The 23,862-nt window shown below is 41.2% G+C and overlaps 1 long non-coding RNA gene across 1 annotated transcript; it reads left to right on the top strand.

Annotated features, from left to right (window-relative positions):
* Nucleotides 1–584: 584 nt before the first annotated feature.
* LOC128779113 (uncharacterized) lies at nucleotides 585–23,173 on the top strand. Its single transcript, XR_008425062.1, has 2 exons — nucleotides 585–1,080; nucleotides 21,223–23,173. It is a non-coding gene; the product is annotated as an uncharacterized LOC128779113 (long non-coding RNA).
* Nucleotides 23,174–23,862: the final 689 nt, after the last annotated feature.

The following is a 23,862-nucleotide window of genomic DNA, read 5'->3' as shown; positions in this document are numbered from 1 at the left end:
TGGATAAGGAAAGTAAAGTGAAGAATGGTTAAGTAATATTCCCAAGAGCAGAGGATGACACTTACCCAGGAAGCCTGGTTCTGGAGTCCATGCTACTCATTATTTTGATATTTTGATATATATGTGTATATATATATATATAGAGAGAGAGAGAGAGAGAGAGAGAATATATATATAGAATTATATATATATATATATTCTCTCTCTCTTTCTCTCTCTCTCTCTCTATATATATATATATAATCTTTTATAAACCTGGGATCATATTTTACAAGCAATTTTAGATTCTACTTTTTAAGTTGATATTATTTCATAGGCATTTTTCCATGTCCTTAAATATTCTTCAAAATATTTTTAAAAATTTTAAAAATTTTATTTATTTTTAAGAGAGAGAGAGAGAGGGAGAGAGAGAGAGAATGAGTGGGAAAGAGGCAGAGAGACAGGGAGACACAGAATCTGAAGCAGGCTCCAGGCTCAGAGCTGTAAGCACAGAGCCTGACACGGGACTCAAACTCACAAACCCTTAGATCATGACCTGAGCCAAAGTCAGAAGCTCAACTGACTGAACCACCCAGGCGCCCCTTTAAAATATTTTTAATGGCTGTATGGATATATCTTATATAACCACCTCCTGCTGTTACACACTTAGATTGTTCCCTTTTAAAAATTTTCTTTTTGTAATTATAAAAAATGCTGCAATAAGAGTCTGTGTTCATAAATGTTTAACCAGCTGTTTGATTATTTCCTCAGGACAGATTCCTGGAAGAGAATGACTTGGTCAGAATTCTTGGCATTATTTCAAATCTGTGGTGGAAAAGAAGTGTTCAGATATGTGTCACAGATTTAAATAACATAAAAACTCAGGAAAGCTGGGGATCTGTGTGGGCTGCTGGAAGTATGAGTCGGCCTTTGACACAAGGCTGAAGCCTAATGAGACGACATTTCTCTAAGGCTCTGGGCATTTCTCTTCCCTAAGTCAGTTGACTTGGGCAGGGGGTTGGTGAGAGAAGGCTTCACGGAGCAGAGTCTTACAGGAGGAAAAGGAGTTTCGAAGGCCAACAAAGGACGTGAGGAGAGGAGGTAAGTGGGCCTTGTAGGTGGCCCTGTAGGAGCAACATGGGCAGGCCCAGGGGTAGGAGGGAACAGGAGGTGCTTCTAGCGGATGCAGGAATAATCTGTGAGAAGAGCTTAGAAGAGGTAGGCCAGGGCTAGATGGTGGGAGGCCTCGCACATCACATCAAGGAAGACGAATTTTCTCACGTTGGCAGTAGGGAATGTTGAAGAATTCTTGTCCAAGAGGAGCTGTGGTCATATCTGCATTTTCGATGGCACTGTGGTGCCAGGAAGGAGATGGGACAGGAGCAGATGCCGGCAGAAGAAGACTCTCTGTGGACTGAGGGGAGTGCCAGGCACAGACCTGTTTGCAGTAGCTTCACCCTCAACAGGCCCATGGCCCCCTTCCTTGTTTCTCATGCTGCACCAAGAGGAGTATAGGCTGAATATTTTTAAAACGCTGACATCGAGATGAAAAGGCTGCGGAAACAAAGAGCACAAACACGTCCTCTATGTTGTTGAGAGTTAACATCCATGAGAAATATGCATGCATGTTGGAGCAGAAAATAATGAGGCAATATGCTTCCTTAAGCAGATTCAGTGCATCCTGGCCAGGGCCCCAATGGGCAGAAGGGGAGGACGGCTGGAGGGGTGCCTTCGCTGTCGGCGCGAGCTGCTCCTTTTCAAGCAGACAGGTCACTCAGTGCTTTCTTCCAGGCAATTATTTTCAGGATGACTAGCGATTTTGACCAACCAATCAAGCTTTGATAGAAGCCACTTTCTATTAAAAAAAAATGTCCCCGATCTTTAACTCGGAGAGATTTTCCTCAGTGTGGCTTGACAGCCTCAAGTTTTCAATTAATGTCTCTCTCCCCACCTCCTGCATCCTGCTTTTGCTTTCATTTGGGGAGCTAGAGTGTTCATAGGCTTGCCTGAATTTCCCACGCGGGATGTGTGTGTGTGTGTGTGTGTGTGTGTGTATTTTAAAGGCTTCTTTCTGGCTTTCTCTCAATGAGGAATGTTCCACGAAAAAGCAGAATGATTTGTGAGCAGGAGACTTAGTGAAGGAGAAGGACTGAGAATACAGACTGTGAGATGTAGAAGATTCTGACCCCTGGGCTGAGGGTTTCAGGACCAGCCCCCCACCAGGGTTATGCAGAGAGAGGCAGGGTGCATGCTTTCAAATGCAGTAGGCATGGCCCTGCTTCAGAATACACCGGTGAATATTTTGAATTTTAATGGATACATATCTATTTCAGTGTGATTTATTCCATGGAAATCATTGCTTTTCTTTTAAAATAAAATTATTTGCATAAGGTATGAGTGACTTAAATAAAAATGTGAGGTAAATATTAGCTCAGATGTTTTGTGGAACATGGCAAAGCTCTTAAAGGTGGCACCTGAATGCCTTAAGATTAGGAGACTCTGGAATGAATTTTGGGATCAGAGAGACATGGATAAAATTCAGGCTCTGCCTTTCCTAAATGTGTGCCTCTGGTAAAATTGCTTAATATCTCTGCAGCCTAGTTTTTAATTTTTTATTTATTTTTATTTTTTATTTTTTTTAAGTTTATTTATTTGAGAGAGAGAGAGACGGAGAGAGAGAGGAAGTCAGCACGAGTAAGGGGAGGAGCAGAGAGGGAGGAGACAGAATTCCAAGCCGGCTCTGAACTGTCAACAGAGAGCCCGATGCGGGGTGAACTCACGAACCATGAGAACATGACCTGAGCCAAAGTCAAGAATTGGACACTTAACCAACTGAGCCCCCTAGGAGCCCCAGTTTTTTTTAATTTTTTAATCTGTAAAATGTCATGTACCTTTCCACATTGTTGTGGGGTTTGAAAATTGATTTGTTCATTCATGTATTCATTTGATCATCAATGAACATCTGCTCTGTGCCACTCACTGTCTGAACACAGGGAATATAGCTGTGCGCCAGACCGCTTATTGCTCTCATGGAGCTCCCATTCTAACGGGGAGGGTAGATAATAAACGCATAAATAGATATGGAAGAAACTGTCAAGTTCTAAGAAAAACATAGCAGAGTGAGGGAGAGGTTATAGCAGAGCCTCTGAGAAGGAACGTGTTGGGTGCGTTTGGGGAACGGCAGGGTGGTCACAGGAAGTGGATGGGGGGAGAGGGAGAAAGGAAGAAATGAGCCAGTAGTCAGATGCCAGGGAAGAGAGTGCCTGGTAGGGTGGGGTGGAGACCGTAGGTTTTATTTTAACTGTGACAGGAAGAAGAGTGATCAATACATGGCATCCATTCATAATGACACATTCAACTAATATTTGAATATCCATTTACCTTGTGCTCAACTTGTGCAGAGTACTACTTTAGGCTCGGAGGTCTGGGGAATACCAAGATAAGCTGGACAGGGGAGCTCCAATTCTTGTTGGAGAAGCACTAGTCTAATCAATTAATATCTGATATTCATCCAGTGCCTGCTGTGTGCCAGGCATAGTTCCAAGTGTTTCCTTTTAACAGAGTAGCTCATGTGGTCCTTAGAAAACAAAACTGTATAATCAGTTATTATCTCCAGCTTGCAGATGAGGAAGCTGGGCCCAGAGAGGCTTACCACTATACGTATCGGAGAGGAGTGGGAAATAAATGCGCTCCCTTTGAGGGTCAAAGTAGAGTGGGGGTGCAGAGCAAACATCACCTCCAAAGAGGGAGAGCACAGCCAAGGGACTCTCGGTGCTCTGGAGTGAGGCTTGCCACCTACCATCTGTGATGATGGCCACATCACCTCTGTGCTCCATGCTTCTGTTCCCTCATCTGTGAAATGTGGCCAGTGGGGGTACCCACCCCATAGGATAACTGTGAGGATGAAATGGGACAGTGCATGGAAAAGGCTTTTGCACAGAGCCTGGCATATGACAAATGTCTCTCAGGTCTTAGATATACAGTTGTAAGGCATTAGGGAAATACTCATGATCTCAGCCTGGGCCTTGAGGAGTGAGTGATAAGAAGCCCAGGTAGATAGGTTAATTCTAGGTTGACAGAACATCTCAGGAAATGAATAGAATGTTGATGGCTCATGGTGTGCTGGGTTGGCAGATGAGGATAGAGTGGACAATTCTTTTCATTCTATTAATATGCAGCATCAAGGAGACATTGACTGCCATCCTTAGCCCAGTGAACTTTTTTTTTTTACAGGCTACAGGGTAGCTTTGGTCCTCTGAGCATTGGGGAGCCCATGATCTGACCTGTGCATTTGGAGGCATTCCCAGCAACAACATGAAAAGGCTACAGTGGCCCAGGTGGTCAACACTGAACGTTTCTGACCAGTACCAAGAAAGGGTGGAGAAAAGAGGTGGAAGGTAGAGTCATCTCAGAAGTGGAATCTACAGGGCTTGGAGCCTGAATCTGCCAACTCTTTGGAGCTACGTGTGTGCACACGTGTGTGCTCACACACACACGCAGACACACACAGCAGGAGAAAGCCAGATTCACCCCACCCCAGACTTTCTGTGTCCTGTTGGGGATGAGACTACTTAAAGTTCCTTAGTTTTCCATTCTGTAAGGTGGGAAAAATAAAACCAGAATCTCATGGCTCCCAATGGGATATAGTCATATATTATGTTAGCATTGAGAACCCTGTGGAAATGCAGACTGGTCCCCTTCCTCCTGCTAACAGAGAACAGTCTTTCTACCAGAATACAATACCCACCACTTGCATTTTCTGGGTATCAGAAAGCAATGGTTTGGGTTTGAGCTATTCATTCACTTATGATCTGAGATTATTCTAAAAAGACTTCGCAGCTTAGTCTAATTGGGTAATTGGGATGTTTCCAGATGAAATTTGACTTGTATTTTTAAAAAACGCTTTGAAGAACTGGTTGCCATGGTGCTGTTCTGCTGACAAGATCCTACACTGGCTCCCACTAAGCAGCAATAATGGGCTTCTGTTTATTCTAAGTTTCAGGTTACCCTACCTGAACATCCTCTGGAAGGAAGCAAGGTGTGAACCTGGGGGAATAAGAGCAGTTCTTCCCTCAGTCTCCTTGATGGGGGATGTGTTTCAGCTGATGGGGAGGTTTGTCACTGTGGGGGCGGGGGACCCGTGCCTAGGCAGGAGGGACTTCCCAGACCGCCTCGCCCCTGGGCAGCTGGGATTCGAGGAAGAATCCCCAGCACATCATCTGCCACAATATAAATTGGGTGGCTCTCTCAGGATGTGAATACTAATCCTTTCATATTTTGGGCAAATAGGTGTTTGGCAGAGACAATTATCTTTATTTTAAGAAATAACACGGTTTTAAAAATTAATATTTATGTTTTCATAGTATTACTGTTTTAAATTGGAAAAAGCCTTTGTTCTAACTCAATTTTTCAACCTACTGGACAATAATTCCTCCCCATCGTCCTTAAACTTCTTGTATCCGAGTGTTTATTATAAGAATGTGAAACATCTTCCCCAGATGCAGTATTTTTGGCTTCATTAAAAGTTTTTCTGGTTCCTCTTCAGTCATGTCAATATTTACCTTGGGCCATGCTTTGTATCCTTTTGTTTATAATTCCAGAATTCTCCAAGACAAACTGATTATTCATGACTCTCTGGCCTAAGTTACAATTTAAACATACCTTATGTTGACATTTTGAGAATACGAGTCCCCAAACCATTTCCTGTACTTCTTCTCATAGATTCATAGTCTGTGACCTTCTCATAGATTCATAGAAATGATTCATAGTCATTTCATGCCTTGTATTTCTCTTTTCCCTTTCAGATATCTTCCAAGTACATCTTTTTAGTTGATTATACTCTTAGAACATTAGCAAGCGAAATTTCTCTTCCTTTCCTTTTAAAATCCCAGGATCCCTCTATCCTGCCAACGATGCTTTTACAACACTGTGTAGGACCCACATTTTTTGAGCACTTCCATTGTTTGTTTAGGGTGTACAGTCTTCCGTGTTGCCCATTTCCTCTCGTTAAATTTCTGGCTGCTGATGAGAACATGTGGCCCAGTCTTCACTGTATACAGACTATAGGATATAAGTCTAATAACTACAGTATAGACTAAAGTTTAAACCCTCCAGTGAGTAAAAGGAAGCCTTAGTGACCAGACAACATCATAAAGCTATAGCATGTTTTTCTTCAGAAGCCCCCTGATATAGAGCCATTTTTCTTAATTACTCAGGATTTTATGATTCTGTGTGTTTCTTTTAGTTCTCTACATGTGCCTTACGTTGTAGAGGATTTAAAATTTACAAAGTATTTCACATGCATTATTACTTTCGATCCTTATAACAACTTTGTGAGGGAGACCCAGAGGATTCAAATGACCTGTCTGAGATCACAAAACGAGTTAAGTAAGATACAGTTTTCGCCCTTGAGGATATTTATATTAATAAATGATTTGGCTTTATGTAAGTCTTTCTATTCCTTTACAACACTGTACTTTTTCTTGTTTTGGGGATGTTGCATGTGCTGTTTCCTTTGCTTGAACTACCCGACTTCCCCCTCAGACTAGCCAAACTCCTACCCGGTTTTCAAATGTCAGCTTTGATTTCACTTCCTCTAGAAGCATTCCATGATCCCCCAACTCTATGCTAGGATTTCTTCTTTTGTGGTCCCATGACACCCTTAAAAATACATAAGTTTATCATAGTGTCTGTCACCTAATGACACTTCCTGACCATGCACTGTTATTATCATTCCCCATCCCATCTCCTACCACATGTGTATTTCTTGCTGGCCGTTGTACCAGCCGTTGTACCTCACTCTGGGATGGCACTCAATAAACAGTTGTTAAATAAATGAAGGATGCACATTGTGTCTTCTCATTGATATAGTCTTGGATCCTTGAGCTCAAGAACAAATACCACAGGGGGCCCACAGAGGGTCCAGAGACTTTTAGCTATTTCCAAGTTCATTCTTCATAATACCATCTGAGTCTTGGTAGCTAATGTGGCTATTTGTTGTTTGTCAAAATAAAACAAAATGAAACAAAAAAATCCTTTCCCCCTTACTCTGTGTGTACCTTCCTGCTTTTCCCTTGGGGAGCTGTCCCAATTCCCACTTTTTATTAGTATTGTGCAGGTAGGGCTGCCCACATCTTGGGACCAGGAGTGGGGCCTCATAAGCATTTGGCATCCCCCATGTGCAGGTGACAAGCTTAGGAATGGGCACTCAGCTCCAGCTGGTAACCCTGGGACTTCTGCTGAAACTCTTAGGTGAGAGAAGGTCTCTTTTTCCTTTGAAGGTTACAAGCAATAGAAACAAGCATGGAACAGCTGGTTCTTTGGGATCATTGAGTACATCACTGTGGAGAGATCGATGAAGCCATCACACATGATCCCTTGAATTTCTAAATGTATGAACTGATGGATTAACTCCCTTTTTGGTTGCAACTAATTTGAGTTGCATTTAGGTCACCAACAACTGATAGAGTTCTGACTGATTCAGCGGAAAAAAAAATACCATGGTATTTTTATTACTGACATCAGTGCTTTTTGTTCCTTTGTGGTTTTTGCCTTATGCTTTCACTTCTTCATATATGTTTTGCATCTGTGTAATTTGTCTTAGGTGTTTCATTGGGAACCAAGAAAGCAGGCATGTTTGGACTTATTTTCCCCAAGTCTAATGTCAAGCTCTAGGCTTGCTTGATGTGCCCTGGTTCATATTGGAGCTGAGTACACATCTGGGATTATTCTTCCAGGAATGGTAATAGTTTTACACAGATTTGACTACATGCCCAAACCTTACCTGTTGGTCTTCTGGGCTTAACTGTGGGACAGTGAGTGCATGGGGGTCTGGGAGGGTGCTCTGTGATTTCAAAGTAACACAAAGCTTCTGAGCCTATAGAATCAGGGTCTCAGAACTGAATCTGAATGAGTTTCATGTCCATCTATGGGCAGACAAGGTTGGAGACCACTTTCTGTCCCCTTAGGGGGCTGGAGAATCAAAAGGAATTGCAGGCTATTTGGACTTCATGGTTGGTGGATGCTGGTCTCTAAGTGCTCTGGTCACTCCACCCATAGAATGGGTCCAGTGGATGGAAGGATAGAAACATCTCTTCCCTAGAAGCCTTTGATAAAGCACCAGTGAAGATCCCTATGGTGTTTACCATATTAGTCAATATACTCATTGACTGCTCTCTATTCCTGATTCATGGGTATATAAGTAACTAAAGCAGGGAGGCACAGACTCAGTCCTGGTTCTTTGCCAACACATATTCCTGAAAACTGGATCACTGAGTCCATTTCTGCATAATCGATCATATTTTCCATTCAAAGTGTTATGTTCGGGAGTTGTGCTCCTGAACAAGGCTGCAGTTTCAAATATGTTAGAAATGACCTTTCATTGTCACCAAATTCAAGATACAAACTGCAAACTCTTAAAATAATGAGGTTGGGATCTAATTCCTATTAAATTAAAAAAAATCTAAACTCGCAAGTTTTAAATGAAATATATATTCCTAATCCATTGTGTATATAAGTGCAATTATATGTGAAATATTCATACATCACATAAAATTCTATTTGACTACTATAATGTAAACAAAAATGCATTAGTTTTTTAGCTATCTGTTAATTTTTAAAAGTATACTTACTTTAGAATGAAATTAATTTTGCTTGTCTTCTTAGAACCTTGAAGGGTTTTTAGGAGGATGTTTTGGTTGATTTAGATCTGTGCCCCATTTCCCACTCACCTTTGAACTGGCCATTTCTTTTACATTTCCCTACAGTCAGCATGGAGGTGCTAGTCTATTGTGTAACCAATTGTGTTAGAAAAGTCTCATTTATGATGATGGTAATCATAGTGATGGTGGCAGTGTTACACTCCCTGAAGCTGGTAAAGACATGGAGCAGTGACATGCAAACTGTCACCTGCATATAACAAAATTTCAATTAGAAAAAGATATAAAACTGCCCATTAAGTGAAGTTCAGTTTTTCTGTGCACCATATTTATAAGTAAGAAGCAAAGTTCAGCTTCCTCCCTTCTTGAGGCAGAAATAGCAAAGTTTAGGGCTCACTTCTATGTGGGACTTGGTGAGATCTTTTTTCCTGTGATGTCCTAATGATAAGACTTGGGGTTAGACAGATGGGCAGGGAGAGGACCCAGAAGTCCTGAGCTATAGTTGACCCCATCAGAGAAGTCTGCCTGCTAGCTCAGGACACAAGGACAACTGATGAGGAGGCATTAGGCATTTTCTTTTGTGAGAGTTTCTTGCATATGACTTCCCAAGAAATTGTCTACAGATCGAGGCTTCTAGAACTCTAAGACAAAACCATCTTCATTCCATCAGTATCTTCTACTGATTCCTAACAGAACCAAAAGAGAAAATTTTCTGCCTCACCCCCAGTTAACCTGAAAATTCAATTAAATAGCCCTCCTCCAAACACTCCAGGTCACTGAGGTTTAACTATGCACGTCCTTGGAAAGGCCAGACTAGATGAAACTGACATTTGGAGAGCTGTGTTTTGCATTGGAATAGAAATTGAAATAGCAATGTATTTTTCCTTGCTTGTTTTGATAGCATTTTACTGATAGAAGGTTTGGGGAGAAAGGTGTCAGAGGGCAAATATCTCACTTTTGGTGTATCATCAGTGAACGTTTTCCCCAATCTGTACCCTGTTGCTTAGTTTACAAACGGTGCTTGGCAAAATTATGTTCGTGCTTTGGAAGTTCGTTGCTGCTTTCTCTCCTGCTTTCCTACAGGTTCTTTGGATATTTAAGGGTGGCAGCCACCGAGATTAGTGTTGACTTCTACGTTGGAAGGTTTTTTCTTTTCTTTTGTCCTCGAATTAATGAGTACAACAAACAGCTGGGCCAATAAACCCATTCTGTTGGGTGACACACTCTCACTGGAGCAGATGGCAGATGGTCCGTCTTGCAGAGGTTCGCAGCGGAATGGGGAAAATGCCATTAGGAAGGCGGGTCCTACTTATTTGAGGCCAGGTTCCTCCATTTTTCTTGCGATATCGAGTATCTTGCCTGATCATTTTCCCCCCCTCTAATTAAGTGGGTAGCCTCTCTGCCATTTCTATATTTCTGTTTGGTTCTACTTCTCTTTCAATTCCAACATTTTTATTCCTGGCACAGGAAACTTTGTCCAAACTACTCTTGGGTGAGTGTCTGTGGGTGTTATTCCATAAGAAGTCTACAGCTTGATTCAATCTCCTGATAAAATTACAACCGGAAAGCAGCAAAGTGAATAAAAGGAGACAGGAGGCGCTAACTGAGTGACAAAGGCAATCTTGTCACACTACTGTTATTCAAACCAATGTTAGCCTGGATGCCGAGCACGTGCCTGTTCTCAGACGCCGGCGGTGCCGTTTTGTCTTTGATTTTTATTACCGTGCCTTGAATGAAATTACCTGTTTTATATCTTATGTTTCTCTTGAAACATGTTACCTTATGTTCTAGGCCTTGGATTGTAAGACACCTATTTCTGAGTGACTAGATATCTAGGTATTGTTTTGTTGTTGTTGTTAATTTGTTTTAAAATTCTCTAAGGAAATGAAGGGAAGCCCCCATTTGCTTCTAAGGAAAACAACAACAACAACAACAACAAACAAACACAGTTCCTTTCCCCAAATGCCTACTGGAGAACTAACAGCCCTAGAAACAGGTGTGGGCATGTCTATGTATATTCAGTTAGCTCAGTGCCGAATTTTGTCTTTGAGCTGCTTGGTAGCCTCTAATTCAAGTTCTGTTGTGGACATTAATTATCCACCGTTGTTTTTTAAGCTGTGGATAGTTCCCATCCCCAAGAGAAACTTTTTTGTATATCTTTGCAGCTTTACTGAGGTATCATTGACAAATAAAAGTGTATATATTTAAGGTGTACAATGTGATAGCTTGATAGGTGTATGCATTGGGAAATGATTACCACAATCAAGCTAATCAACACGTCTGTCACCTCAGAGTTACATTTTTTTTTTTTTTTGGTGGTGAGAATACTTAAGATGTACTCTGTTACCAAATTTCAAGTATTCTGTACAGCATCTTTTTTTTTTTTAGTTTATTTATTTATTTTGAGGGAGAGAGAGCATGAGTGGGGGAGAGGCAAAGGGAGAAAGACAGAATCTCAAGCAGACTCTGCACTGACAGCGTGGAGCCCAACGTGGGGCTCAATCCCATGAATCATGAGATCACGACCTAAGCTGAAATCAAGAGTCAGATGTTTAACTGACTGAGCCACTTAGGTGCTCCTCAATACAGCATCATTTACTCTAGTCACCATAGTACACATTAAATGGCCAGAACCTACTCATCTTATAAATGAAAGTTGTACCTTTTGATCAACATTTTCCTATTTCCCCCACCCCTGAGCCCCTGCACCATTCGATTCTTGAGTTCTATGAGTTCAACTATTTTATTGCACATAAAAGTGAGGTCATATTTGTCATTCTGTGTCTGGCCTGTGTCACTTAGCATAATGTCCTGTAGGTTCATCCATGGTATTACAAATGACAGGTTTTCCTTTTTTTTTTTATGGTTGAATAATCTTTTGTTGTATATATATCTCTATCTATTTATCTATCTATCTATCTTTTATCTATATCACATTTTCTTTATCCATTCATCTGTCAACAGAAGCTAGGTTGTTTCCATATCTTGGCTATTGTGAATAATGTTGAAGTGAACATGGGACAGTAGATACCTCTTCAAGATCCTGACGTTATTTCCTTTGGATATATACCCAGAATGGGATTGTTGGATCAAGAGAGACTTCCTTTTGCAGGAATTGTTTTTGATTGTCTCAAGATGGAAAACAACTCAAATCAAAAGACTCTGAGATACTGAAGCCGCTTTTATAACTGGCTCCCAAAGAATGTTCTTAAAATCCCTTTTTTTTAAATTAAATTTTTTTTTAATGTTTGTTTATTTTTGAGAGAAAGACAGAGCCCAAGTGGGGGAGGGACAGAGAGAGGGAGACACAGAATGTGAAGCAGGCTCCAGGCTCTGAGCTGTCAGCACAGAGCCCAACACGGGACTCAAACTCACAGACTGTGAGATCATGACCTGAGCTGAAGTTGGACGCTTAACTGACTGAGCCACCCAGGAGCTCTGTTCTTAAAATCCTGACACCATAAGGAAAGTATATACTTATTGATATACTTGAAAGTATATACTAAGGGGGATTGTCAGGATTTTCTTATACCCCATGGACACTTGGACTATGTGACACTGAGGGTGCCTTACAGTGCCAATATTATCCAGGAATGTGAAAATTCTTTCTTCAACAACTTTCTTTCCAAGTGAAGGACATCCAGCTTTTGACGGAGTGTCAAAGGATAGGAAGGATGATAGGAAACCCACTACTTTAGCCAGGCATTGTTTGGGATTTCTGTCATTGTGAAGATTTATCTCCCTACCCCTTATTGCTTCCACAGAACCTCTCTTCTAGAACAAAAAGGGCCCATCAAATCCCTCCTCACATGACAGATCTTCAGTGTTGTCTTAACTTCTCTGAGTCATTCTTCATTGGGCTAAACATCTCTAGGGTATTAACTGCTGTCCAGGCGTTTTATCATCTTGACCACTCCTGTGGAAACTCCAGCTAGTTAGGGTCTATATTTAGAAGACAGCATGAGGAGCTGGCGGTGCTTAGGTGAACAGAATTGTAATATCAACACTGAAGGTGGTGCTGTATCCTGGATGTGATCTAACCAGTGCAGAGCAGGCAAAGGTTCAGGAATCTCTTTCTGGAATCTTCTCATGTTCTTGTTTATAGGAGAAACATCTGCCTCCAAATAGCGAAGTAATCCAGGCTCGTAGGCAGTGCCTGAGATTTGATATTTCTGCTCTGATACCCAAAGAACCACGTAAAATCAAATTTATTCGAAATCTAAACCGTGATCTCTAAACTGACACCACATTCAGCTCCTCCTCCTGACTTTGCTATTTCTGAGAGTGAGACACAGATCCTTCCATGCATCTGTGGTTCCTCCTTTTTCTCTTTCCCCTCCTTCCAAATGGCTGTCATTCCTCCTCCATGGGGCATCCTGCTTCTCCTAGTCCCAGTTGCTTTCCCGATTATTCAGATCTGCCTTTCTACTGATACTGGGAATGGAGAAAACGTAGACATTCCTGTAATACTTTATACAATCAGACTTTCTTTGAAGGTCACACCTAGGAGGGAGTCCTGCAAGACAATGGCTCTTCAGCAGTCCTAATCTGGGTTTTCCTGAAACACACATGCAAGAGGCAAAAGGGGCATGTGACAAGAAGAAAATGGAGAACGAAGCTATCTGTCTTCTGAAAGAGCCTAGTGTTGAAAGGGCCGTGGGGCAAACACAACCTCAGACTGGGTCATCATCTACAAACAGTTAAAACAAAAGTTACTCCAGCCACTGCTGCACCCAGAGGAGTGGGGCAGAGGTTCTGATTGAGAACTTTGATTTCCCACAGATTGTTTGAGTCTTAAATGAAATTTGGAAAGGTTCCCTGACATCAAAGGCTGTTCCTTTTGGCTAATCGATTGAGTATGTTGTGTCTGTCCTCCCCCGAGTCCCCCACGACTGGGAACATATGTCAGATTCTCCCTTTGCCAGTAATTTGGAGGCTTGTGATAATAAAACATCCTTTTTCTACGTAAAAGGAAGGGTGGTCCTGGGGAATGTTAAAGCAGCAGAAAATAGCAATGATTTACTCCTCTCTGAAAAAAATATACAAAGCGTGATCCATCCATATCTGAATATCATCTGCATAATTTGAAAATAAGACATTGAAGGGAATAGGCCCAACCTCACGATCCTGTTCACGTTTACATCTGGAACAGCTGCCAGGGCCTCTCGGAGTTGATTTTGTTCAGTTCTGCAGGGCTGACTTGAAATCCAGGCAGAAAATGAAAGTGAGCAAATTTACCTCTGGCATTCAAAGAAATGCTTTTGGTCAAAGTGAGTATTTCTGACCATGACTCATTTTCAAAAGAAGCATTGAATTCGCTTTGTCATCTTTGCCTGGATCAGGCTCAATCGGCCCTTTTATGACTTTTAAAATATCCTGTATAGCCAGGATGGCATTTATTAGGCTTCAGCTATTCAATATTGCATTTCAATATATAAAAGTCACTGTTCAATTGAATATTGAGTTTTCTAAGGAAGTAAACCTAAAGAAAAGAAATTTGCAAGAATCTAAAATAAATGAGTTTGAGGAAGATCAAACTGCCCTTTTGGCTGTTTCAAAGATCAAAAGATCTCTCTTTTATAGAATTCAGGAACAACGTGAATAGCCTCTTTCCTCTACCGCAAAGCCCCGCTTTTTTACGATCATTGATAGCTTGGGACTGCACCATAATGGTATGAAAGGCCCTGGGGAGGCGGGAAGATGGTTGCATTCCCGAAAAGCACCCAGGACTTTTGCGTCTGAAATAGCAGGTTTTTCATTTAATTTAATCTTGAGCCCAATAGAGTGAGAAAATGAAAATCTGTCCTCATCTCCTTCAGGAGGAGGGGTGGCCTTGCCTCTCAAGCCTTTTGAGAGGGTCCCCTGAAAATTGTGTTTAAAGCCTGCGTGGTATTTTTGTCTCTACCTCTCACGGATGCTGGATTATATGTAAGGAGGCTCTCTTTGAGGTCATACTGCCCTACGGTCCACATAACCTTAGAGAGTTACGTAATCTCTACGTCCCTATTGCTCCGTGTGTAAACTGGGGATAATAATATGTACCTCTCTGACTTAAGTTTCCTCCAACCTGAGGGCCTTTGCTGGTGCTGTTCCTTCAACTTGACTAACTTGTGTGCAGCCCCCAAGATTCAACTGGAGTGGCTTTTCTTCTGGGAAATATTCCACAAAACCCGAGACCTAGTTATGCTAACCCCCTTCCCCCATCAGATAGGGTGCTATGGTTTTTTCCTTTGTAGCACTTGCCCCAATTACAGTTGAGAAAATTCTGTGTGAGTACTGGTGTCCTATCTGGTTCCCCCTGTAAAGGATTAGGAAATGGAGTTTGTTCATCAGTGTCTACAATAAAAGGAAAACCACTAAGTGTTTGTCAAGTGAATGAAATTAATGGAGAAAAGTCCGTCACACAGAAGGTGATTGGGAAATGGCAATTCCTATTTTCCCCTGTACTGTGAGCTCCACAAATATTGGGGTAGCGCCTCCACAGAGTGGCTGCTCCAGGAGCATCACTGGCTGTGCAGATGAACTTCATTGATCATCTTTCCCTCCAACTGCCCGTTCTTCACCTGCCCATTTCTTTGTCTTCTCTCTGAGAGTATGTTATTGACTTTCAGAGAGATTCTTGTTCATCCCCTTATGATGCAAGTTTTCTCTTTCCAGGGATGGTCATGACTTCATAGAGTGCTCTCTCTGACATATCTGCAGTGAGGGATGAGAAGCAGGGTGGTGACCAGGGTGTTTCTTGCCCTGGTTAGAGGATTGAGTGGGAGGGGGGAGGGTTGGGGATGTCAGCCCAGTGAGCCTTACAAATTGGGTTCACTTTTAAACATCACCATCACTGTCATCCCCATCATCATTAACAACTAGCAACAACTACTTTGCAGTTTAAAAACCCTTTACTTCCCTGTCTAGGAACAAAACATTCTCATCAGCATTGTAAACCATTCATGTTTGGAAATTTACCATTAGAATCCTTTTGCTTGGGTTGAGGCAAGTACCCATGAGAAATTACTTTTTTAGTTATTAACTACCTTATTGTGAATTAATTTGTCAACTCATTTCATCTGAAAACATAAGGCACTTGGTTGTCTGTGTAGGAAGGAAGTGTCGTTGTCAGAGTTTAGTTGCAGTAACAGAATCCAGTCTAGCTATTTTTAGCAGAAATGGAGTTCATGGACAGAATCAAGAGTTTACAAAAACCCCTAGAAGAGCTGGAGGAGAAATCCTTCAGCCAGATGTCCAGGAATCACACCCTAGATCAACACCCCAGAACCTGCCCAGAGAGGAGCTGCTCTCTCTGCCACGATCTAGAAAGTCATCCCCACAACTGCTGACTATTGTACCTCACTGTGTCTATTCCAGCCCACACCAGCAAAACACATGCCCTTTGCTGGCCTCTCAGTAGCCACGGTGCTAGGGGTTGGACCCTGGAGAATCTGTTAGAGTTCCCACCTGTCTCTACACTTGCTGGCTAGTGTAGCTCCCACCTCAAAGTCTACTTCCACATTTCCTGGAGGAGTGTCTCGTTGGCTGAAGCTAGGTCCCATGTGGAACCCAAACTGTAGAGCACTCTGGGAAATGATACCACTTAGCCTGTCAGCCTCTGCAGGGCCATACAATGTCAATGAAGGGGTACAGATGGACTAGAGTGAACCAGCCTGGAGATTCTACCACAGGAGCTATATGGTGGGAATGCAGGGAAGCTTTTTTGAGAGAGAAATGGAGAAGTTTTTTTCTATTTATTTATTTTGAGAAAGAGAGAGCACAAGTGGAGGAGGGGTAGAGAGAGAGAGAGAAAAAAAGAGAGAGAGAGAGAGAGAGAGAGAGAGAGGAGAGGGAGAATCCCAACCAGGCTCTACATGGTCAACGTGCAGAGCCCTGTGAGATCATGACCTGAGCCGAAATCAAGAGTCAGATGTTTAACCGACTGAGCCACCCAGGCACCCCAGGCCTGGAAACAATTTTGACTGACCTCACAACTATGCCTAGACCTAGTCCCAGTTATCAGTAAATGCAGTATCAGGGAGACATTATGGTTTTCTTTGGATAGGTGGTTTTACGATCTGCTTATAAACTTATTTGAGTAAATAACCTCCTTCTCCTATGCCCTTGACATTTACGGTGGGGGTGTTGGCTTGAAAACTGGTTCCCATATGAGGAGGGCAAGGAGAGACCCAAGAAGGAGGCAAACCACTCCAGATGGATAGGTGGAATATTTAGTAAACAAGGGAACTTCCATATGAGGCTTGTTTTGGGAAACTGCAAAATGAGTAGATGTCTGTACCCTACTGCCAGAATCTTTAAAAGTTAAAATAGAGGTCTTAACTGGGCTCAGTCATGTATACTGTCCAGATGGTCTCAACAACATATTGTTCTCTCAAGGCTATTTCCCTAAAACTGGCTCCCAGTGTGGGAACAATGGGTAGAATCTTTGTTCCAAGGACAGGGGAGGTGGTGGGGAGCCCCTGATTGTCGGGGTCCAGTTCACAGGTAGGCTGGTGGTCAAGTCCCCTCAAGGACCTCCTCCAATATGTTTTGGTTCCTTCCTTACCAGGGGAGGCAAGGTGTTCAGATTCACCTGCAGCTGAGTGGCCTCCCTTCAGGTCTATGTCTATTTGACTTAGAAAACCACCACAGAAGCCAATTTGACAATAAATTTCATATTAAAAAAAAAAAGAAAAGAAAAAGAAAACCACCACAGTGGCTGAAAAGAGAAGCTTTGGATGTTACCCAGGAGTGTGTGGCACTTTTTTACCTACCAGGTAAATCTCTGTTTCCCTGATGAGGAGATCCCAAATGAAAGCTCAGAGTTACTCATTTTGAATGGATCATGGAAATCCCTCCGGGTTTTGGAAGCAGGCAGTCAGTAGTGCTAGCCCGCCATCTTCTTTTTAACATTCAATCCAGCAAACACCTTAAGCTTTAATAAACATCTTCTCCTTTAATAGTGTTGACTCCAAGCTAATAAGGCAACTAACGAATCAAGTGAAGGTAAATTTCTCATTAACAATTTATTTAACTTTGTTGAAGAGAGCAATTCCAACTTCTGCTAATTGAGTTTGTAACAAAAAGATGGATCCATTTTACTACCACCCTCAGGACCTTAATCAAACTCTGGGAAAGGTAAAGTAACTCTCATTAGCAGACTAAGAGGTAAAATCCAGGATGGAACGGAAGGTACCAGAACACTGTTAAATTCCAAAAACTTCAACAGGATTATAAAGCAGAGGCACAGACTGGCATTTCACAGTATTTTGAATTTTATTTGCCAGAGGAAGAGCCCTTTGACTTGAAGCTAAAGCTGTGTGTAAGACTTTGAAGATGCTGGCTTTAGGGGGTGGGTGATGTGTTCAATTTCTCCCCCTTTACTTCAGATCCCTCTGTGGAAGGTGGAAACACGTGCTGGGTAGACCTGTAAGGGGACTTACCCTTTGCAGCTGATCCAAAGCCTTTCCCTCTGGCTCCAGGAGGTGGCTGTAATTTAGGAGTTTTATAACGAAGGGCTGAGCAGGACTGCCTAACGGGACAGCCCTGCAGGCAGAGGGACATGTGGCGTGTCTGTGATCGGCCAGTGATTGAATTTGAAGGGATTTAATAATTCTTGAAATTCTCAGCTTTTTCCTGAGACTTTCCTCTGGAAGCCTGATTAAATGCGTATTATTTCTTCTTAAGTGATTTTACAGGTCGTTTATTTTGGATTTATGAGTATCAACACATTTTAAAAGGTATTAGTGAGCAGTCCTGCTGCATACTTGTTCTCTAAATCATTAACTTTACTCTCTATCAGCATCAGGTAATAAGAAATCTTTCAAATATTACTTTGTTTTTTCTTCTTATGTATTCATTCAGGCAACAAATATTTTTTAAACACCTTCTGTGTGCTAGGTCCTTGAGATATTCCAATGAACAAGATAGGCAAGGTCTTGCTCTTACTACATTGTAGAAATTAACAAAAAAAAAATGTTTAGTAAAGTTCATATTATTGTGAAGTCATGGAGAATAAATTTGAATTTAAATTAGTCTTCCCTTCCCAATCAACACTGCAACCAACAAATCAAGTTCTATATGGAGAGGCACAAACAGGAGATGATTCCTCTGTATTTTCACATATGCTACTGTGTGGTATAATTTAAAGTAGGAAGATGAGGTGAATTGGGGGAAAAACTCTTCCTTTTCCTCTGTCACCTTCCCCTAAGGTACCTGTTGTATAGAATTTGAAATTGTCCAATTGTTCTAAGTCTATAGTTACAAAAGAGGAAATGTCTGTAGTGCTGGCAGAAACCCTTAGGTTGTCTGTCTTGGGAGGCACATCTAGCTTTTACACCTGCCCCTAAAACCTGCTCTTAGTCTGTTCATGGGGCTGGGGTTGTAAGGTTCTGGGACTAAGTTAAAGGGAATGTGAGTGACTCATTTGAATCATGATGGAGAAGAGAATCAAAAGGTCCAAACCAGATAACTAGAATGATCTAGGAAACAGGAGAGGTGAGGCAAATAACAGCAGAAAAGGCTAGTCATGAGGTCAGAAAAAAGGTGGGTCCAGGTGAGGATTCAGAATGGGGGCCATAGGTAATGTTGGGCCCCAGGGAGTGTTGGTTCTCTGTATTGATCCGAAGCCAATTTTTGTATGTTGTGGGTGGAGCCTTGCCAGCGAGAAAGCTCCTGTTGGGACTCAGTATGTGGGGCCCCCCATAAAATGGCCAGCTGTGCCAGCTGCAAGTCTCCCTCAGAACAGCCTGTTCTCTTCACCCTTTGGAGAAACCTGGATGAAGAAGGATGAGGCAGAAGAGCCAAGGATGCTACCATTTTCTCAGAAGATAATGCAAAACAGAGAATTCAGCTATGTCTATGAGGCTTGAGACTTGACAAAGTACTTTCCCACCCATCTCTCCCCATGGACCAGATGCAGGTGGGTAGCTAGAGGAGTGTAATTCTCCTTCCTTGACAGATGATGAAACACAACCTGGAAGGAGCAAATGAGTTTAAGGTCACATAACTATATCGGGTCAACTTAGGGCTTCAGCCAAAATCTCATTCCAGCGGCAACTCTCTTTTCAGTACAATTTACATAATATTCAAATGATATGTAAAAATAAGCAAATGATGAAGCAGAGCATTACAAACGTATTGACTCATTGGTACGTAAGTTGTGGGATTGTAGCCAAGTATCTGTGATTCGTTTAAAAGCTTTGGCAATTCCCCCTGGCTGTCTCCTTTTCCACCATTTTGGCCCTGATTGGCACTGGCAGAAATGTGTCTCTGAGTGTTTACCACACCTTCTTCCAACAACATGCAGACCGAGCATTCCATCTATGGCCACAGTCCTCAGGGTAATTAAGATCTGGAGTACCAGGAAACATTTTATTCAGTAAGATTCCACTCATTTGCTTATTCAGTTGCTAAATTATCTTCCAGAAGTAAATCAGAAGGTTTTACCATTCTATTTGCTTGCTTTAGTTGGAAAATCTGAGGGAAATGAGTCTAATTCACTCTTCAAATTTCTAATTAAAACTTCTTACATTTCAAACTTTTTGACAGAAAAAAAAAAGACAAGAAATATTGTGTAGAAGGCAGCTTTGAGAAGACACAATCCATGTGTGATTGCTTGAGCAGGAAGGGTTAAATGAGGCAACAACAAAAAGCTGCTTGTTTTTGCTTGCTTAAAAAAAATTCAAACCATCTCCAAATGTAGCTTAATCCATTTTCAGACTCTATACATTATGCATCAAGATTTTGTACAAAAGGAATTTGAGAGGAGTGTTTGCATGAAACCACTTCAGTGGATTAAATTTGCAGTTCAGCATATTAGACTCAAAAAGTATACAAGACATTTGAGAGTCCTGCCTCCTTCCCTTATGTACAAGGTTCCTACTTCAGGTAAATAACTATAACTTTTTAAGAATGGGTAGATTCCATCAGCTGTCCTCAAAAAAAAATTAAGAAAGGATTTTGTCTCCCTTCCACTTAGTGATGACAACAAAAGCTTAAAGAAGAGAAAGAAGAGAAAATTGAGAAGGTTGGTCTCAGTGATTCTGCAGATCCTGAGGTTCTTTCAGGCAAAGCCACCCTACCCACGGTAGAAAAGCTAATGTGACAAGACATTCCCAATAAAAGGAGTGCACACAGATACTTCTGTAGTAACTATAAACGTTACTCAGCTTCAGTGCAAAGTTGAGTTGCCACTATGGTTAAACATCTGGATCAAAAGCTCAGAAGTGGTCACCCAGATGTCTTCACCTAGTGGATGCCAAAAATCATTGAGACAATTTCTGGGTGTTTGTAGGGCCAGCTGTATTTTTATTTCCTGTTTAAGTCATGAATTGTTGGAGTCTTGGAAACATAGTATCTCTTTCTTCTTTTAAAAAATTTAGTTTTTATTCTTTATTTTAGTGACAGAGAGAGAGAGAGAGAGCACACAAGTGGGGGAGAGGGGCAGAGGGAGAGGGAAAGAATCTTAAGCAGGCTCCATGCTCAGCACAGAGCCTGACATGGGGCCTGATCCCATGGCCCTGGGATCATGACCTGAGCTGAAATCAAGAGTTGGATGCTCAACTGCGCCACCCAGGCACATCTTTATTTCTTTTTTTTAAAGGAGGATCCACACTCAGCATGGAGCCCAGTATGGGGCTTGAACTCATGACCCTGAGATCAAGACCTGAGCCAAGACCAAGAGTCCAACGCTTAACCAACTGAGCCACCCCGGGGCTCCTATTTCTTCTTACCCAGAGAACATTCACCACTGAAGGGACACCCTTTATGGTGGCAATCAAGCAAGGGTCTGGAGAACCTCCAAAGCAACCCATTTCTGGACTGTTAATGATGGGAGGTCCTAAACTGACAGGTGAAGTCTAACCCTGGCATCATTACTGTTATAAGCCATGGGCTGTCCAAACAATCTAGAAAGCATCTGAAAGTTTCTATAGTAACTTGTATTTATTTTTTTAAAAGTGTTGAAAAGTTCCCAGTAGCATGGCTGGTTGCCTGGGCTACAATGTTGTGTTGACAGCTCCGGTCCTTTTCCTGGCGGCTGAAGACCCAGGACAGTGACCAATGAGAGGGCAGCATTTTTTCCTGAACTTTTCATTAGGCTGGTGATTCATTTTGAGACCCACATTTTATGAAGGCTGTGAATTCAATGCAATGTAGCTGTTGAGGTGTCTACATTCAAATTGGATTCCATTAAGTTTATGACGTGATTAAATGTCTGAATCATAAGGAGTTGGGGTTGAATTTATGTGCTTTCTGAAAGCACTTTCGAAGACTGGCAGCTTCGATGAGTGTAATATGATGCATGGGATTGAGAGAACAAACCTAAAGAGACACTAACTCAAAAATAACAAGGATCTGAGAATTGAGGTGGGTGTCACTCTTGGACATACAGAGTGGAACTGTTATTCAGCGTGCATATTTTTTTTTCCTTCAGAATATTTAATTTGGAGCATTAGAAGGGACTTGAAAGCATTAATTGGGGTGCTTGTTAAAAATGCCAATTTCTAGGTCCTGCCTTCTGATTTGGAAGGGATGGAGTTGGGTACAGGAATTTGAGAACTCACTAGGGAAAACACTGATTTAATCATCTTTCATTTGGTCAACTGATGTGCCTCTTCCATGACCTAGCTCACAGTTAGTGGTAAGAGCACAAGACTCAGAACAAGATCTCTTCAAGGTATCCTCAGAGATCTTTCATCACCCACTTAGTTCTTGCTCATCCACATTGATATTTATGACGTGGAAATGATCAGGTGTGATAGCTCTGTGTGCCGTGTTCAAAAAGTAGAGAACAACATGAGATGGCAGAAAGAGTGAGTGAACGGCATACTGCATGTTACCAAAAAGGAGTTCTAATATCTCAACAAAATTTTTGAAGTACATCTTAACACGTCAGGGTTAAATGGGAGTTGCACAGTGCTATTTGAGTCACTTTTAGACAATTTCTGGCATAATAGCACACAAAATACTTTCATTTCTGCATTTCCCTTTATTGATTTCTTTGACTTTAAATACATCAAATATATAGCCCTTGGAAATTCTAGAATTGATGAAGTTACACACTTTTTCATTATTCTGACGATTTGTATTTATTCTTTAATTCTCTCATTTGTGAATCTGTTGTTCAGATCCTTTGAAATTTTTCTATTGAATTGTTAGCATTCTTTGTATTGATTGTAAAGAGCTGTTTATATATTAAAGTTATTAATTCCATATCTGTCATACATCTTGCTGAAAGCGTTTTTCTCTTTTATTTTTTTTTCTTTTTCTTTTTCTTTTAACTTATGGTGAATTTTCTTTCACATGGAGCACTTCAAAATTTTTCTGTAGTTAAAATTATCCTTTTTGCCTTTCTTTGTGATGTTGTTTCATTGCTTTTATTTGTTAAAGCTTTTCCCATCACAAGATTGGGAAAAGAATCATTTACTCTTTCTTCTAGCTGTTCTGTAGTTTTAACATTTGCATTTGCATTGAATGCTTTAACCTATTGATATGCTTGGTAAAATGTAACAAATAGAACGTGGATATGTAACAAATAAACATTTTTTTTCTCAGTTTATTGTCCCAGCATCATTTCTTGTAGATTTCTTTATTTTCCCATCTCTCCTGAAACTAGAGTTATTTTTATCCCTATTGTATAGATGAGTGAACAGAGACTTAGACAGTTTACACTGATTTTATCTACAGGGGGCAGGTCTAGGAATGGATCTCAGGACTGAGGGACTCCAGATTCATCATCTCAGCCACCCAAGTAAATTTTGCTGTAAAACAAATTCTTGGTATGAAGGCCATTTTAGGGTTCTCTATTCTGTTTCACTAATTTGGCGGTTATTTTTTCACTAACACCATACTTTAAAATATTTTACCTTTGTAATGTTTTTAAATTGGAAAGCCCTTGCCCTTTCTATTCTTTCAGCATTCATGTTGATCTCAGACTAGCATTGGCAATTACAAACCCTGATATTTTTCACTGGAATTACATTTGAAAAGACATCTTTACTATATTTAAACATTGCATCTAGCAAAAAGGCCCTGTAGGGGAGTTTTATATTTTTCTTCAGACAGGTCCTTTACATGTCCTATTTTCACCGTAAGTATTTGGTATGTGCGTCACTACTGTAAGAGACTTTTTTTTCCCATTATATTTTGTAATCATTGTTAATTTATGGAAAAATCAATAATATTTATTTTTAGCTGATTTCTTTTTGTTTTTTTAGAATGGGGTTTCATGGGCTTTCAATGT

The sequence above is a fragment of the Panthera pardus genome, unplaced genomic scaffold (assembly GCF_024362965.1).
Source record: "Panthera pardus isolate Hobbes unplaced genomic scaffold, ASM2436296v1 HiC_scaffold_22, whole genome shotgun sequence".
NCBI classification, from domain to species: domain Eukaryota; kingdom Metazoa; phylum Chordata; class Mammalia; order Carnivora; family Felidae; genus Panthera; species Panthera pardus.
The sequence above is the reverse complement of the archived record's forward strand: the minus strand, read 5'-3'. Positions and strand labels throughout refer to the sequence as shown.